Here is an 18,773-nt window from a genome sequence, read left to right on the forward strand (position 1 = left end):
AAAGAAAGAAAGAAAGAAAGAAAGAAAGAAAGAAAGAAAGAAAGAAAAAGAAAGAAAGAAAAAAGATTAAGAAAAAGGTTCTAATCTATAATCAGAAGGGCCTCAAAACAATGAATAAAAAGATTAAGAAGAAGCATTTCTTAAGCATCCACTAAACACAAGTTATAAACTTACAAGCAACACATGGAACACTGAGTGAGCATCTAAGAGTTAATTATTTGTTATAGCCCTCCCTGGCCCTGTGTCTTCATTCGCGCCTTTTCGACTTCCTGACCTCAATATCCCCTCTTTGAAGTTCAGTGCCCTCCACAGAGCCCTCCTGATCCCCTACCTGAATGTGATCTCTACAACTGTTCATGGTGCACTATACCTCCCATATGTCACTTATCCCGTGTGGCCTCACACTGATTCAGGTCCTAGCAGAGAACTTCACCTCCTCTGAGGCTGTGGTCCCTTTTCACCTCTGCGTGAAGTCTCCCTGGAAATCTTGAGCCAACCCATTAAAAAGATGGCAGTGCTCTAAGCCCCTGATACATTTACTACCCCATGAATCTCCTTGGCTGTGATTTATGATTGCTTTGTTTATGTCAATCTCTCTTTCACATTCGTGGCAATGATGGCTGCCTGTTTTCTCTCCATGATCTGGTAGTGAGGGACTCCAAACTGCCTAGCTGCCACCCACCCCATCTCCTGCAGTCAGTTTCAGCCAGCACTTGTTGGCATTAGGCCAGATTAACCAGCTAGATCCCTCTACTGCTCCATCAACCTGAAGTCCTCAAATCCATGCCCTCCTCAGTTTCCCAGGTCATCCTTTGTCCAATGAGTCCCAATGCTCTACATCCATATATGTATCAACTATTCCTCTACTGTAAACAGTATTGTAATTTTCTGGATATATACCCCTTACTAAAATGGGAAGTCCCATGAATCTCCATATCTCTTGAAGGGTCTAACACAGATTTCTCAATCTCAGCACTACGGCATTTTTCCCCCTTTGATTTTAACAGCAATTTGTGTGGCGGCTGTCCTGTCTATTATAGGATGGTTAGCAGCATCCCCGGCCTCTATCCACTATATGTCAGTAGCACACCCCCTGCAAGTTGTGACAACCTAAAAATGTCACCAGATATTGTCAAGTGTCCCCTGGGGGGGGGGGTAAAAATCACACTCTGTGTCAACATCACCACTGGTTTAACATCAATCATAATTCTGTTCAATAGTCACGAGATCTTGAAAAATTTGTATTTTGATTATTGTTGAATAAAAATGAAATAGAATTCCAGAGGAAGATGTGTTTACCATGAATTTAAATAACCAGAGGAAGCAGGTGCCTACGTGGCTCAGTCAGTTGAGTGACCAACTTTGGCTCAGGTCACGATCTCACAGCTTGTGAGTTGGAGCCCCTCATCGGGCTCTGTGCTGGCAGCTCAGAGCCTGGAGCCTGCTTCACATTCTGTATCTCCCTCTCTCTCTGCCCCTCCCCCACTCATACTCTGTCTCTCTCCCTCTCTCAAAAATAGACATTAAAATTTTTTTTAGTTTATAAAAAAAAGAATAAAGAAAGAAAGTTTAGTGCTTTATTTTTGTTAAGTTATCCTAGGAAATGTTACCCTGTGCGGTTGTTTTTGCTGAAGATAATAGAAGGATTTGGATATTGGTTTCTGTACTCCACTTGAAAGAAATAGCATTTTCCTGGGCAGCTTGAAACTTTGTGATTTAGTGTTACTTTAAACCACCTTAGCAAAAACCAAAGGGCTCAGATAGGAGTTTTTGTCATGGAAAGAGAAGAATCACAGTTCTGTCTATATCAAAGAGTAATGCAGTTACAAAATAGATCTGAAATGATTTGTTTTTAAGTTGAAAAATATAAAAAAGAGAAAATTAACCTCTCCCTCATTCTCTCATTCCAGTCCTACCCACCCTGTTACCAATCCTGTGGACTGTTTACTTTCTAAACATATTTCAAAACCATTTCTTCCTCTCCATCCTGCTCACTTCCCTCCATCCCTCCCAAACCTCTTCTCCAACTCGCCAGGTTTCTAACACACATCTCGACTAACATTCTCACTTAAAAGATGTACCGAACTCCCTATAGCGTGTTTGCAAACGCTAAGAATTTCCCATCTTCTCTGATCTTCTCTGCCCTGTCCAGCCTTTCCTTCCTTCCTTCCTTCTTTAATTGGGATAGAAAGGGGGTTTTCTCACCTTGATTTAAAAAATAATATGTGGGGCGCCTGGGTGGCTCAGTCAGTTGAGAGTCTGACTTCAGCTCAGGTCATGATCTCGTGGTGTGTGAGTTCAAGCCCCGCATCGGGCTCTGTGCTGACAGCTCAGAGTCTGGAGCCTGCTTCAGATTCTGTGTCTGCCTCTCTCTCTGCCCCTCCCCTGCTCATGCTCTGTCTCTCTCTCTCTGTCTCAAAAATAAATAAAAACATTAAAAAAAAATTAAAAAAAAAATTTGTGTTCATGAAAAAAAAAAACACCTGAATATGAAAAAAGACAGCTCAAATAATCACTGTCTACCCACACAGAGATAATTATCCCTGTTAACATTGTTGTGGATTTTTAAACCTTTTTTTATAAATAAACATATTTTAAAATAGCATTAGTTCATAGATATGTCTTATATGCTTCCTATTTCAATGAATGATATTTTCATGTTATTAAATATTTTGTTTTTAAAGTTCTGTGGTAGAATAATATTCAATTTTTAATTTTAATTCTAAGTTGCATTTTTACTTCACTTGCGGTACTCTCTTGTGCCATAGTTTGAAACAAAACAAAACAAAACAAAACCAACCAGATTTAGAGCACTCTCTGTACAGATTTTACAAGCTGGTTTTCTACAGTTCAAGAGTAATTGCTAAAACAAAACTAAAAACAAGACCTAGTTGCATTTTGCCTCTAGTCATATGTAAATCAGTCAAGTCACTTTACAGTTCTCATTACATACGTTCCACATCAAGTTATTACTCCTCCAAAAATTAAAACATTATAGATAAGGTTAAATTTTATCTGATCATCAACCACAATCCCCAAATCCTCATGTACTTCTTGCTATGATTACTGTTACAAGTTTGAGCTTATTTTTAGGTATTTTACTCTGCATGTTCATCCATAGATAGATCCTTACAAAAAATTATAGTATTAGTCTGTATTTTTTAAATTATTTAATCAGAGGTGTCTGGATGGCTCAGTCATTTGAGCGTCAGACTCTTGATTTTGGTTCAGGTCATGATCCTTGGATCATGGTTGGAGCCCCAAGTCAGGCTCTGCACTGGGCACGGAGCCTGCTTAGGACTCCGTCTCTCTCTCTCTCTCTCTCTCTCTCTCTCTCTCTCACTTTCTCCCCCTCTACCTCTCTCCCCAACTCACATGCTCTCTCGCTCTAATATAATATAAAAAATAAAAATATTTTATCATTTTGCAACTTGCTTAAGGTTATTTTCTATGTTAGTATAGTATAAATCTCCTTCATTCTTTTTAACTGCTGCATAGTATTCTATGTTATGACAAAGCCCTTTTCTGCTTACGTTCAGCCTGCCATTCAAATGAGTCTACCACAAAGCAAGAAATTTAAAATATATTCATGTCTGTCTGTTTTAAATCTGGCATCAACTTAAGGAATGTGGGATATCTTGAGAAGTTCTAAAATATTTTTTTCCTAAATACTAAAAAAATGCAGAATTTGATAACCTGTTTTGATAACCTAACAGAATATCTATTTTTTTAATTTCTTTTTTTAAATTTTTAATAAATGATAACAAAATAAAGCTAATATGTGATTGGTAAAAAACGGTATACTACAACTCATTTTCAGTTATAATTGTTCAGTTCATATAGAGCCTAAATTACAAAGAGGTATTTATCCAAAGTTCATTAGCGGGAACATCTGGGGGTGATATAAATGTCCTAGGTCTTAATAAAAGTGTGGGTTACACAGATGTATACAACATAATTAATTTTTGATCTACAGAGAAAGAAATTGAATATTTGAATTGCCTTATCTCTGTTAAACTGAATTCACAACTAAAAACTTTCCCTGGAAGAGACCACTTAGAAACATAGATATAAATATCCTTCACAAAATATAAGCAAATAACCTCCAGCAGTATTAAAAAGATTAATACCCATGTCCAAGTAGGATTTAACACAGAAATCCAAGATTGGCATTACATTTGAAAACAAATCAACATACTTCACCATATAAACAGAATAAAGGAAAAATACCATATTATTATCTTAATAAATGCTGAAAAAGCATTTGACAAGTCACTACCCATCCATGAGTTTTAAAAAAATTATTAACTCCCAGCAAACTAGGAATAGAAGGAAATTTCCATAGTCTTTAAAGGACAGCCACAATAGCCTATACCTAACATCATAATTAGTGGTGAAACATCAAGTACTTTTCACTAAGATTGGAAACAAAGCAAGAAAATCCACCACACAACTTCTATTCATCATTGTCCTGGTTAGTGCAATATAGCAAGGGGGAAAAAACAGCCATAATGCTTAGAAAAGAAGATGTAAAACTGTTTATATTCAAAACAACAGAAATAACAACAAAGAAAATCCTACTGAATCTATTTTTATAAAATTGAAACTAGTGAATTTAGCAAATGGCAGGATAAAAGGTAAATGTGCAAAACCAATTCTATTCCTACTAAGTAGCAGCGAACAAGTGGAAAATGAAGTAAGTAAAAGCATTTACAATACTATCAACCCCCCCAAAATAAACTTAGGAATAAATTTAATTTAAAAAATGGGCAAGAACTCTATAATGAAAACTGCAAAACACTGCAGAAAGAAATTAAGTGAAGAGTTATATCAGGTTTATGAATTTATAGGCTCAAAACTGTTAGGATTTCAGTTCTCCCCAAATAAATCTGTAGACACTGTGCCATTTTGACAGGATTCGCAGTAGTATTTTTTTGTATAACTTGACTTGGTGATTTTGAAATCTATATGAAAAAGTAAAGATTTTAAAATATAAAAAAATCTTGACTCTTGGGACTAAGGGAGTAGGAAGAGTCCAGATTTTGGGCACATAGGTGATGGTACGTCATTCATTAAAATGGCAAATTCAGGAGAATTGAAGTCAGGGGTTGAATAGATGGCAATGAAGTCTATTTTGGATATACTGGGTTTCAAGTGGTATGGTGGGTAGACGTTCAGGAGAAGCACTGTATCAAAGTGGAATTCAGTAGGCAGTTAGGTACAGGATCTGGAGCTCAGACGACAGGGCTGAAGCAAAGGGATTTAGTCCCAAGTTTATCAGCATCTTTAAGTGGGAAAGGAAATGACAGTGTGGGTGAAACTGTGTCGTATGGAAAAAGCAGAGCCAGAACAACACTTCCTTATATTATTATAATGGCCTTCGAACTGGTCTTCCTGTTTGTGCACTTGCTCCTCGTCTGTTCTTAACACAGGTCTGGTCGACCCTATTAAGACAAATCAATTTCATGATCCTTCTCTGCTCAAAACTCTCCAAAGGTTTTATTCACTCCAAATAAAAGTCTTTGCAGTGGTCTACAAGGCTCTGCAGTACTATATACTCAACCCTGGTGGCACGTTTGAATGACCCTTCCTTGAGCATCCACTTCCCTGATCTCTCTTCCTTCTACTGTCCCCTTTGCTTTCTCTACTTCTGCCACAACTGCCTCCTTCCTTTGCCTTGAACATGCCAGGCATGTAACTACCCGAGAGCATTTCTGTTTCTGTAGTGTTCTTCCATCAGGTATGTGCGTGGCTGTCTCCCTCACCCATCCCCTTCAGAAATTTACTCCTGTCATCTCAGCAAAGCCTTACCTGCCTTATTTATTTATTTATTTATTTATTTATTTATTTATTTATCATTTATTTATTTACTGTATCTATTTATTTATAATTTTTTATTTGCTTAATTTTTAATTCCAGGATAATTAACATACAATTTTATATTAGTTTCAGGTGTACAATATAATGATTCAACAATTCTATTCATGACTCATTGCTTATCAAGATAAGTGTACTCTTTTTAAGCTTTTATTTTAATTCTAGTTAGTTAACATACAGGGCTATGTTACTCTCCTTTATTTTATTTTATTTATTTTATTTTTATTTTAAAAAAATTTTTCTTTTAACGTTTATTTATTTTTGAGACAGAGAGAGACAGAGCATGAACGGGGGAGGGTCAGAGAGAGAGGGAGACACAGAATCGGAAACAGGCTCCAGGCTCTGAGCCGTCAGCACAGAGCCCGACGCGGGGCTCGAACTCACAGACTGCGAGATCATGACCTGAGCCGAAGTCGGACGCTTAACCGACTGAGCCACCCAGGTGCCCCTACTCTCCTTTATTTTAAATTGAAGCCCTCTCTCATCTTCCTATCACCCTTTTCTGTTTTATTTCCCCCTCAGCAAACTTATGATTAACACACCACATACTTTACCTGTTCTTACAAATTTTGTTAAGGTGAAGATCACATTACATAAAACTATTCTTTTTTTTTTTTTTAATTTTAGAGAGAGAACTCGTGAGCAGGGGTGAAGAGCAGAGGGGCAGAGAGGGAGAAAGAGAGTAGCTCCATGTTTAGTGTGGAGCCCAATGTGGGGCTCAATCCCACGACCCTGAGATCATGACCTGAGCCCAAATCAAGAGTTGGACGCTCAACTAAGCCACCCAGACACCCCAAAGTCATTCATTTTCAAGTGAACAATTCAGTGGCATTTAGTACATTTGCTATGCTGTGCAACCACTACCAGTATTTAGTACCAAAACATTACCACCCCTCCAAAATAAAACCCCAAACCTATTAAGCAATTTGTCCTTATTTCCAGCTCTTGCCCCCCACCCAGGCGCCTGGCCCTGATGACATCCTATTTGCATTCTATCTCTCTAGATTTACCTATTTTGCATATTGCATATAAATGGAATCATACAATACCTGGCCTTTTGTCTGGCTTCTTTCACTTGACAAAATGTTTTCGAAGTTCACCCACAAGGTAGTCATGATCTCATGGCTCAAGTGAGTTTGAGCCCCATGTCAGACTCTGCTGGCAGCTTAGGGCCTGGAGCCTGCTCTGGATTGTGTCTCCCTCTCTCTCCGCCCCTCCCCCACTCACGCTCTGTCTCTCTCTCTCTTTCTCAAAAATAAATAAATATTAAAAAAAAAATATGTATTCCAATTTCTCCAAATCTTCACCAACACGGGTTGTTTTCCATTTTTTGTTTATTTATTACAGCCACCTTGGTAGGTGGAAAGTGGTATCTCATTGTGTTTTGATTTCCATTTCCCTAACACTTAATGTGGTTAAGCATCTTTTCACATGTTTATTGGTCATTTGTACTTCCTCTTCAGAGAAATGTTGGCTCAAATACTTTACCCATCTCTAAATTGTGCTGGTTTTTTTATGTTGCATTGTTTTCTTTAAATATTTTTTTAAGTGTATTTATTTTTGAAAGTGAGAGCGAGCGAGTGGGGGAGGGGCAGAGAGAGAGGAAGAGAGACAATCACAAACAGGCTCTGTATTGTCAGGGTGAAGCCTGATGTGGGGCTTGAACTCATGAACCGTGAGATCATGAGATCACGACCCTAGCTGAAACCAAGAATCAGATGCTTAACGGGCTGAGCCACCCAGGTGTCCCTGCATTATTTTCTTTAAAGTTTATTTATTTTGAAAGAGAGAAAAGTAGAGACAGAGCTCATGCACATGTGTTAAGTGGGTTAAGCACAGAGACAGAGAGAGAATCCCAAGCAGGTTCCATGCTGTCAGTGCAGAGACTGATGTGGGGTTTGATATCATGAACTGTGAGATCATGGCTGAGCCAAAATCAAGAGTTGGATGGTTAAGTGACTGGGCCACCAGGTGTTTCTTATGTTGCATTATAAGAGGGTTTTTTTTTTTCTTAATATATTGTGGATAGATACAGAGATATATGATTTGCAAATATTTTCCCCCTTCTGCAGGTTGCCTTTTTGCTCTCATGATAATGCTCCTTGATGCACAAAAGATTTTAATTTTGATAATGTCCAACTTATTTACTTTTTCTTCTGATACATATGCTTTTGGTATCATATTTAAGAATCCATTGCCAAATCCAAGCTCATTAAGATTTACCCCTATGTTTTCGTCAAAGAGTTTTATGGTTTTAGCTCTTATAGTTAGGTCATTGATCATTTTCAGTTAATTTTTATACATTAACTGAGGTATGAGGTAGGGGTCCAACTTCACTGTTTTTCATGTGGCTATCCAGTTGTCCCAGAACCATCTGTTGGACACTATTCTTTCTCTGTTGAATGGTTTTATTTTTTATTTTATTTTTGTAATGTTTATTTATTTTTGAGAGAGACAGAGCGTGAGCAAGGGAGGGGCAGAGAGAGAGGGAGACACAGAATCTGAAGCAGGCTCCAGGCTCTGAGCTGTCAACACAGAGCACGACGCAGGGCTCAGATTCACAGACCATGAGATCATGATCGGAGCCGAAGTCAGACACTTAACTGAATGAGCCACCCAGGTGCCCCTCTAGTGAATGGTTTTAACACCTTTGTCAAAAATCAATTGGCCACAGATGCTCAGGTGTATTTCTGGACTGTCAATTCTATTCCATTGATCTTTGTGTCTATCCTTTGCCAATTCCACGTTTTGTTTTGTTTTTTTATAATCTTTTTTTTAAAATTTTTTTTAACGTTTATTTATTTTTGAGACAGAGAGAGACAGAGCATGAACGGGGGAGGGCAGAGAGAGAGGGAGACACAGAATCAGAAGCAGGCTCCAGGCTCTGAGCCATTAGCCCAGAGCCCGACGCGGGGCTCGAACTCATGGACCGCGGGATTGTGACCTGAGCTGAAGTCAGACGCTTAACCGACTGAGCCACCCAGGCGCCCCACCAATTCCACAGTTTTGATTACTGTATCTTTCTAGGATATTTCAGACTGGGAAGTGTGAGCCTTCCAACTTTGTTCTCCCTTTTCAAGATTGCTTTGTATTTTACTTATTTTTATTATTTATTGTCTCTTTTTCCTCCCCACAACATTGACTGTATTAGGATGTGAATTTTTTGACCATTTTGTTCACTGCTGTACCCCAGCACACAAAATAGAGCCTAGCTTGTTTAATATTTACTAAATGAATGAATGGGCTCACAGAGTCATTCACAGTTCCCAGAAAGTAATGGGGGTGGGAGGAGAAGAGGAAAGGAAGAGAAAACTATGGTTGAGCAACTCCTGTCAAAGAACAGTTGAAATGGCAAGAAGGAGGGGCAATTTAAGGTCTCAGGCTCCAGTGTCAAGGGACCCTTTCAAAACCATATTGCCAGGAGGGCATGCGCAGCAGAAGCCATTCTGGTGTGTGAGTCAGTCTTTAGTAATTGAAATGTACTAAGACTAAAAACCATTTAGTTACTAGCACGTTGAACATTTTATGTTTTTCAAAAACAAAACATCAGATAAGATGAAACAGAATGAATAACAGTGAACTATTTTCTGTGAACTGAAAGGGCAAATAGCTTTTGCATCTTATCTTAAGAGTCTCCATGGCTTTTAGCATATGTAAATAATTATTCTTGATAAGTTAATTAATTTTACAATCATATCACACAACATCCCCTGCAATGTAAAAGTACCATACTGACCTTTTAAAAAAAATTCTGAACAAAATCTTAAATAAATACACCTATCACATTTAGTCAAATTAAATACCTGGGTAGTGACATCAGCAAGTCTGAACACTATTGTTTCTAGTGGGACAGAAGCCAGTGAAGAAATAGCAGAGCTAAAGTACATGTAGGGCAGTTTAAGATAGATGCATTGGCAAATTTTCTTTGGTGTTCATTACTTTCTTTTTCAATTTGCAAAATGTTTAAAATGTAAATACTTAAGGAAGGATGAAGGGTATCACCCCTGTTGAATATATATTACATAAACTGCCACGGATTAATTGTATTTTTCTTACATAATAGCAAATACTGCTCCCATGAGATTAAGCAACATATTGCCACCCCACAAATAAAGCCATATGGTTCCATCTGTTTCCAGGTTCCATTACAGTATGCCTACGGGTTAATAAAGAAACTGTTAACCACAGGATGCAAATATGCCTCTTATTTAATTTTTCAAAATCAACAAAGTGTTAATGATATAATTTGGCAGAGTTTGACTTATTACGGGAGTTAGATATGCACGTCCTAATCCTCTTGCACTGAGGATGATTTAACACGGTATGTGAAATAAATAAACTAGCGCTAAAATCGCATAGCTCTGGGATTTGCCAGGTGCTAATGGCTGTACTGAAGCCTGGAGGAAAATGCACAATTGCCCCGTGTAGTCGTCCTAGGTATAATTATGGTCTGAGAGTTTTATTCCCTGGACAGAGGTGACAGCCTGGAGAGAGCTTTGCATGAACTTGGTCTTCATCTTAGGATCTATAAAAAAGACCACAGGCAGTTCACCACCTCCCCTGCAAAGCCCACCACAGGAGGGGAAACTGCTATTTATCCTTCAAGTGCAGCTCAGGTATCGTAGATAGGATTCTCTTCTCAGGCAGTACCTTATACACATTACTAACACATTACTATTTTCAGTTTGGATCATAACTTGTTTGTATATATGTCCCTCCTCTATTAAATAACAAAGTCTTTAAGGATGTGACTATCTTGTTCATGTCTGTAGCTCCAATCCTTCACAAAAAATTGGCATTTAATAAATATTTATTACTAATTATGTTAAATGACTATGTTTCCTAGTGCTGGTGCCCAAGAAATAGTAGATGCTTAATAAATTTTAAGTATCAGAAACTGTCTTCCTCTCCTCTACTCAAAATTTCACTTTTTCTCCCCTTTTCATCACCATTCTTCTGTTAGAACACAGGTCAGGCTCTCATCATCCTAGACCAGTGGCTCTCAGTGAGGGAAGAGGGGGTGACCTTGCCCCCCATCAGTCATCTGGCAATGTCTGCAGACATTCTGGGTTGCCAGAAGCAGGTCAGAGGGAGCGGGCCTCAGTGGCATCTAGTGCATAGAGGCCAAGGATGCTGCTAAACATCCCACAACTCAGAGAACAGTGTGCACAACAAAGAATTATTTGGGCCCCTGGGTGACTCAGTCGGTTATAAGTGTGTGACTCTGGGTTTCAGCTCAGGTCATGATTTCACAGTTTGTGGGTTCAAGGCCCATGTAGGTAGGGCTCTGTGCTAATAGCACGGAGCCTGCTTGGGATTCTCTCTTTCCCTCTCTCTCTGTCCCTACTCCGCTCATGTGCTCACTCTCTCTCTCTCAAAATAAATACATAAAGACTTAAAAAAAAAAAAGAATTATCTGGCCCCAAGTGCCAGTAGGTGAGAAACTCTGCCTAGACTTTCATTTCTTAAAAAAAAATTTTTTTTAATGTTTTATTTATTTCTGAGACAGAGAGAGACAGAGCATGAGCAGGGGAGGGGCACAGAGAGAGGGAGACATAGAATCTGAAGCAGGCTCCAGGCTCTGAGCTGTCAGCACAGAGCCCGATGCAGGGCTCGAACTCACAGACCGCGAGATCATGACCTGAGCCGAAGTCGGACGCTCAACCGACTGAGCCACCCAGTGGCTCAGTGACTGAGCCACCCAGGCGCCCCTAGACTTTCATTTCTTGAAACTGACTCCTGGTCATTCCCTTCTAATCCTATTCTTTCTCTCTAATCTATTCTTCCTAAAAATCTCCTTGTTTGGGATATAATTGACATAAAACATTATATTAGTTTCAGATGTACAGCACAATAATTCAATATTTGTATACACTACAAAATGATCACCACAACAAGTCTAGTTAACATCTGTCACCATTTTTATCTTATGATGTAAACTTTTAAGATCTACTCTCTTAGCAACATTCAAATATACTATATGGTATTATTAACTATATCACCATGCTGTACATTACATCCCATGACTTGTTTATTTTGTAACTCGAAGTTTGTACACCTTTTGACACTCTTCACCTATTTTGCCCACACCCCATCCTAAACCTCTGGCAACCACCTACCTATTCTGTGTACCTATGAGCTTGGTTTTGTTTCTGTTTGTTTGTTTGTTTTTAATTTTTTAATTTATTTTGAGAGAAATCTTGGGCACAAGTGGGAAAGGGGCAGACAGAGAGGGAGAAAGAGAATCCCAAGCAGACTCCATGCTGTCAGCAGAGAGCCTGAAGTGGGCTCAATCTCAGTAACCCTGAGATGAATACCTGAGCCAAAATCAAGAGTTGGATGCTTAATGGACTGAGCCACCCAGGTGCCCCACTGGTTTTTTTTTTTTTAGATTCCACATATAAGCGAGACTAAAAATATTTCTCATTGTTTTTCTGTTCCAAAGGCCTTATACTTTTTGTTTTGTTTTGTTTTTTAATGTTTATTTTTGAGAGAGACAGAGCTTGAGCATGGAGGGACAGAGAGAGTGAGGGAGACAGAATCCGAAGCAGGCTCCAGACTCAGAGCTGTCAGCACAAAGCCTGAGGCGGGGCTTGAACTTCTAAACCGTGAGATTATGACCTGAGCAGAAGTTGGATGCTGACCTAACTGAGCCATCCAGGCGCTGGGTCTTACACTTTTTTAAATGTCTTTGTTTTTTGGTTTAGTTGCTGCTGGATTTTCAACACTATCAATATATCAATATGTCAAAAGCAGAACTGGAACCAAGTCTTAAAACTTCCTATTTCATTTTTTTTCTTCACTTCTTTTTTTTTTAAAACTTCCTATTTCTAATTTAGGTGCTTTACAACTCTCTTAACCCAAATGAAAGCTTTTAAATTAGGAGGACACTGAGAAAACAGACTCTGAAGTGATGGCAGCTAATTTTCTTCAGTGATCCAAATTTCTAAACCTACAAAAAGCTAAATGTCCCTTCTAACTTTGTTTGCAGTTGAAATGCTGTTTCACTGACAGTTATATCACACACTGATATATGCCGGCTAGATATCCTCTAATCTAACCATGATTTGCTCAAAATTAATGTGATCTAAGACTGGTTTTAAAAACAAAAGGGTTTTGAAAAACATGTGCTTCCCTTTATTTAGATGACCAAATGTTATGAAATTCCACAGAAGTAACTCTTAAATGTGAAAAATCACATACAGAAGTAGGTGGAAAATCACATACAGAAGTAGGTGGAAATGTTATGACAAAATGTTATGAAATTCCACAGAAGTAACTCTTAAATGTGAAAAATCACATACAGAAGTATGTGAAAAATCACATACAGAAGTAGGTGGAAAAAATATATATATATATAAATATATATATAAATATATATAAATACATATATATACATATATAAAAATATATATAATAAATAAATTTTTATAAATAAATAATATATATAATAAAATATATAAAATATAAATATATATAATTATAAATTATAATTATAAATATATAAAAATATTAAATATATATAATATATAAATACATATATACACATATATAAATACATATATATACATATATAAATACATATATATATACATATCTGATAAATGATTCATATCCCAAATAGATAAAGAACTCCTATAACTCAACAACCAAAAGAAGAAACAATACTATTCAAAAGGGGACAAAGCACTTGAATAAGACATTTCTCCAAAGAAGATATATAAATGGCCAACAAGCATATGATTGTATGATAACATCATAACACCAATAGTCATTAGGGAAATGCAAATCAAAACCACAATGAGATACCACTTCACCCTCATTAGGATAGCTATTACAAGTGTTGGCAAGGGTGTGGAAAAAGGAGAATCTTTGTGCATTGTTGGTGAGACTATAAAGTGGTTCAGCCACTGTGGCAAACAGCTTGGAAGCTCTTCAAAAATTAAATGCAGAATTACTAAATGACCCAGTAATTGCATCCCTAGATGTACACACAAAAGAACTGAAAACAGGTACTCAGGTACTTGTACACCAATATTCACAGAAGTATTATTCACACCAGCCAAAAGGAGAAAAACAACCTAAGTGTCCATCAACAGATGACTGGGTAAACAAAATGTGGTAGATATGCACAATGGAGTATTAGTCAGCCTTAAAAAGGAAAGAAATTCTCATACATGCTACAACATGGATAAAACTTGAAGATGTTACACTAATGAAATGAGCTAGACACAAAAAAGCAAATTTTGGGGTGCCTGGGTGGCTCAGTTGGTTAAGCGTCTGACTCCTGATTTTGGCTTGGGTCATGATCTCGAGGTTCACGGGTTCCAGCCCCGAGTCAGGCTCTGTGCTGGCAGGACAGAGCCTGCTAGAGGTTCCCCATCTCCCTCTCTCTGCTCCTCCCCGACTTGTGCGCACAAGTGTGCTCTTTCTCTCTCAAAACAAGTTTATTTAAACTTAAAAAATAAAAGCAAATTTTGATTCCACTTATATGAGGTAACTAGCATAGGCAAATTCATAAAGACAGGAAATAGAACAGAGGCTACCAGGTACTAGAAGAAAGGGCATGGGAAGTTCTGTTGAATGGGGACACAGTCACAATTTGGGAGGGTGAAAAAGTTCTGGAGAAGGGTGGTAGTGATAGTTGCACAACAATGTGATGAATTTAATACAACTGAATTGTACACTTAAAAATGGCTAAAGTGGTAAATTTTGTGTGTTTTATCACAATAAAATACAGTGGAAAAAGTCTCACTCCAAATGTTATAATAATTTGCTTCATCACTGTCTTCAAGGGATTTTACAAATAATGTCTCCCACTAACAAAATTTTAGGTTTTTATCTAAATTTGAGATGGAAAATAATGTGCCATTGGTACATGCATGTCTTGAAAGAAATTAGAATCCCTGATAATATAAAATGCTAGGACATCACACACAAACCCCAGGCCCAATTATATAGGATAATCTCCTTTCAACAGCCCATACTCAGTGAAGGACAGGCATAGTTTTGTGCCATCCCCGGCATTTTGCCTGCCTTTCAGATCCTTTCTTCCACTTAATGCTGATTCATGTAAACATATCAATTTTCTCTGATGGTTGTAGCATAGGGGAGAAAGAAAGTACTGTTTTAAAAATATCATTTGTTTCTACACTAAGAAAAAGGTGAAAATACAGAACAATGTCCAGAAAGATTATTTTTTTAATGAGATCTATTTTCTATCCCAGAACCAACCAATGGCAATTTTACATATTATCGATCAATATTTTTGAGCTTTATTTTCTTGGAATCAGCTATTTTTACAATACAAACTATAAAATTCCTTCAGTCAAAGCAAATAATTACATTCAAAAAACATCCATAGATTCAACAACTGTGAGCATTCTGAAAGAAAGCAGAAATAGAAGTCTTTTCATGCACGAACACATCTGATATTTATTCTATGTGTTTATATATGTTTATTTATTTTTGAGAGAGAGAGACAGAGAGAGAGAATCCCAAGCAGGCTTCATGCTGTCAGCACAAGCCCAACACGAGCCATGAGATCATGACCTGAGCCAAGATCAAGAGTTAGACACTCGACTGAGCCACTCAGGCACCCCCACATCTGATATTTGAAGTTGTATTAAAATCTACTAATACTCCAGAATCTCTGTGTGTTCAAATCCATTAGAAGGTCCACAGAATTTGAAATTCACTCTTTCATAAAACTGATTTTATGACCCCTCCTTAATAGGAATGTAATAGAACCTACTACCTGAAAATGTTACTGGATTAATAAATTTACCCTATAATACACAACTAAGTACCAGAATATTTGAAGTTAATCTTTGTCAACAGTTGTGGATTTGGGTAAACTGTGGCCCAAACTACATAATGACTGCCTGAGTCTCATCCAATAAAATCCCACAAATATATCAAAACCCCCACGTGCATAAAGTATACACACAATCTCATTTTAAAACAGAACTCCAAAACCAGTTTCATTACTTTTTACATTAGTACTGAATTTCACAAAAGGTCCTGATTAAAAGTGATATGTTTTGCCTACACCAAGACAGGGCTATAATAGGCAGCCCTGTGCTCATGACAGGAGGTGCTGAAGTAAACTGGTGTCATTGGGATTTATACTTAATAGGCCACTGGGATAGGCTTGATTCACGTTCACTTAAATCCCTGGGATACGGTCCTCTTGAACACTCATCTAGTTTGATTTTTCAGCTAGAATGTCAATGCTGATTGGCTATCATTTCTTAAGTTTCAGTGGAGATTTAGAATTATTTTTTATTTTTTTCTTTCTCTTAAGTTTATTTATTTTGAGAGGGAAAGAGAGAGAGAGAGAGAGAGAGAGAGAGAGAGAGAGCGCAAGCAGGGGAGGGGCAGAGAGAGAAGGAGGAAAAGAGAATCCCAAGCAGGCTCTGCACCATCTGCACAGAGTCCAACATGGGGCTTGAACTCATGAACCGTGAGATCATGACCTGAGCCAAAATCAGAAGCCCGACTGACTGAGCTACCCAGGCGCCCATGGAATTGTTTTTTGTTTGTTTGTTTTTTTAATAAAAAGACAGGATACATTTTTTACTGTTTCTCCCTACCACCTTTGGAGACAGAATTATTATTCTATTGCCTATTTGATATTTTATAGTGAAAGGGAAGAAGAACAGGCAATAAAGCAGCAAAGAGAGGATCTAACAAATACACCTAAGCGTTTGGGCCACTTTTAAGGTAGACTTAAAATGTTACACATTTTTTTTCCACGTGCTATTCTGAATAGTAAGAGCATGACTGAACATTTTAACGGTAAGCAACTCATAAGACTGTCGTCAGAGAATGTCAAAACAATCTTGGGAAGATTACAGCGTAAGTTTCTAGCATTCCACACTCTTCTTTTTTTTTTTTTTTTTAATTTTTTTTGAATGTTTATTTTTGAAGGAGAGAGAGAGAGAGACAGAGCATGATCAGGGGAGGGGCAGAGAGAGAGGGAGACACAGAATCCAAAGTGGGTTCCAGGCTCTGAGCTGTCAGCACAGAGCTTGACGTGGGGCTCGAACTCACTAACCGTGAGATCATGACCTGAGCAGAAGTCAGACGCTTAACCGACTGAGCCACCCAGGCACCCCACCACACTCTCTTCTTTACATCGTCAGCATTTTCTTGGAGAGATGCTACAGTCCCACCCCACAAGTGTGGTATTTTATTATTTAAGTTTGGAAGGGCCCACAATGTAACTAGTGCCTCCAGGAAAAGATGCAACACGATATAATGAATATTTGGAGGAAGGACGTGGAGGAAGAAGACTTGAAACTGAATGCTAGCTTCCTCACTAATGTGACCTTTAAGTAATCAACCACTTTGATCCTATTTCCTCCTCTGCAAAACTGAAAGAAAAATCACTGCTTTTCATGCTGAGAGGATGTGTGCAAAAGCAGTTTGAACACTGTTAACTTAATGCAAAGATACTATTTTTTATTACTAACAAGTGGTTATACTTTTACTTATTCCTCCTACATGCCTCACTGTAGAAGTAAAAGGTGCCAAAAAAAGAAGAAAAGAAAAGAAAAAAAAAAGTAAAACATATCAGAAAATCATCAGAGACAAAGAAGGAAAAAAGAGGACAAATGTTCACATAAAAAGAAAAAAAAAACAGTATCTCAACCATCTCAACATATTAGCGTCTCATTAGGAATCAAAATCATGACATCATTTTCTTCCTAATCAGCATGAAATGCTACAATTCACCCAACAGAGCCGATGGACAGATATTCCTGAGGCCGCAATACATACTTTCTACATAACTCCAGGACCAGTCAGAAAGAGGGAAAAGGCAAGAAGATAAATGGACCCCAAGAGAAATGAGATGATCACTGTATAAAATTTGACTATCCAGCAGATCCAACTGTACAAAACCTGAGAACTACCAACAAGCAAAAAAGAGCTGTACCTGCCAAAATGGATGTTATCAAGTCTGTACAGAAAAGATCACATAGGACCTATTTGCGACTATTTGCGACTTAGGTTAAACAAGCGGGTTTACAGGATTTCAAAGTTTACAGCAAATCAGAACAGCCAACTGGGAGACAGATGAGGAATGCCACCAGCAGGTACGTGACAGCAAAGTGAAATCAAAGCTGGTGGCTTGGCCCCCAGGAAAGGGACCAAAACAAGCCAAACAAAACAAAACAACGAAAAAGCTCGCGAAAAGCAGACACCAGTTCTGAAAAGCACAAGAGCTTGAGGTCGCTGCATCTGGGAACTACCAGCCCTTCTTTCCAGCTCCAGAATTGCTTACCATGCAGTTCTTCAAAATTCTGGAGACCACAGAGAGTCTCCAACACAGCAGCAAGAGAGTGGCAGGACGGACTTGGACACCAGGAGAATGGCAAAGCACTAGGCTTCGTCCCTCTGCAGATTGCCACCTTCCACCAAAGCAGCCTGTTTTCATTCAGCTTTACTTAATGAGGCTTCTTTGATCTAAGGGTCCTGTTGGTTTAAAAAAAAATAATTTTTTTTTAATTAAAATTTGACCACCACTGACTTCCATACTCCAAGATCCTTAAATGCAGTATGTTCCAATGTAGTAATGGAATCTAGGCCAGGAGTTGGGGAGACGGACAGATGAACAGGTGGAGCAGAGATGACTTTTAGGGCAGTAAAACTCTTCTGTATGATATCGCAATGGCTATTATTTGCACATTATACATTTGCACAAACCCATAGAATGTACAACACCCCATGGACTTTGGGTGATAATGATGTACCAGTGTAGGATCATCAACTGTAACAAATGCACCACTCTGGTGGAGGACATCCATAGTACGGGAGACTGTGCATGTGGGGGGGGGGGGGGGGGGGGGGGGGTATATGGGAACTCTGTACCTTTCACTCAATTTTTTCTG

General features: G+C 38.2%; 1 protein-coding gene across 2 annotated transcripts in view; it reads right to left on the reverse strand.

The window, feature by feature from the left end:
• SMAD9 (SMAD family member 9) overlaps positions 1 to 18,773 on the reverse strand; it is a 78,840-nt gene that overhangs the window by 50,993 nt on the left and 9,074 nt on the right. For both annotated transcript variants that reach the window (XM_049646819.1, XM_049646818.1), the window contains exon 2: positions 18,167 to 18,357. The gene's annotated coding sequence lies outside the window, so the exon portion shown is untranslated. The remainder of the gene's footprint in view (positions 1 to 18,166; positions 18,358 to 18,773) is intronic.

The sequence above is a fragment of the Panthera uncia genome (genome assembly GCF_023721935.1).
Source record: "Panthera uncia isolate 11264 chromosome A1 unlocalized genomic scaffold, Puncia_PCG_1.0 HiC_scaffold_16, whole genome shotgun sequence".
Lineage (NCBI taxonomy): Eukaryota > Metazoa > Chordata > Mammalia > Carnivora > Felidae > Panthera > Panthera uncia.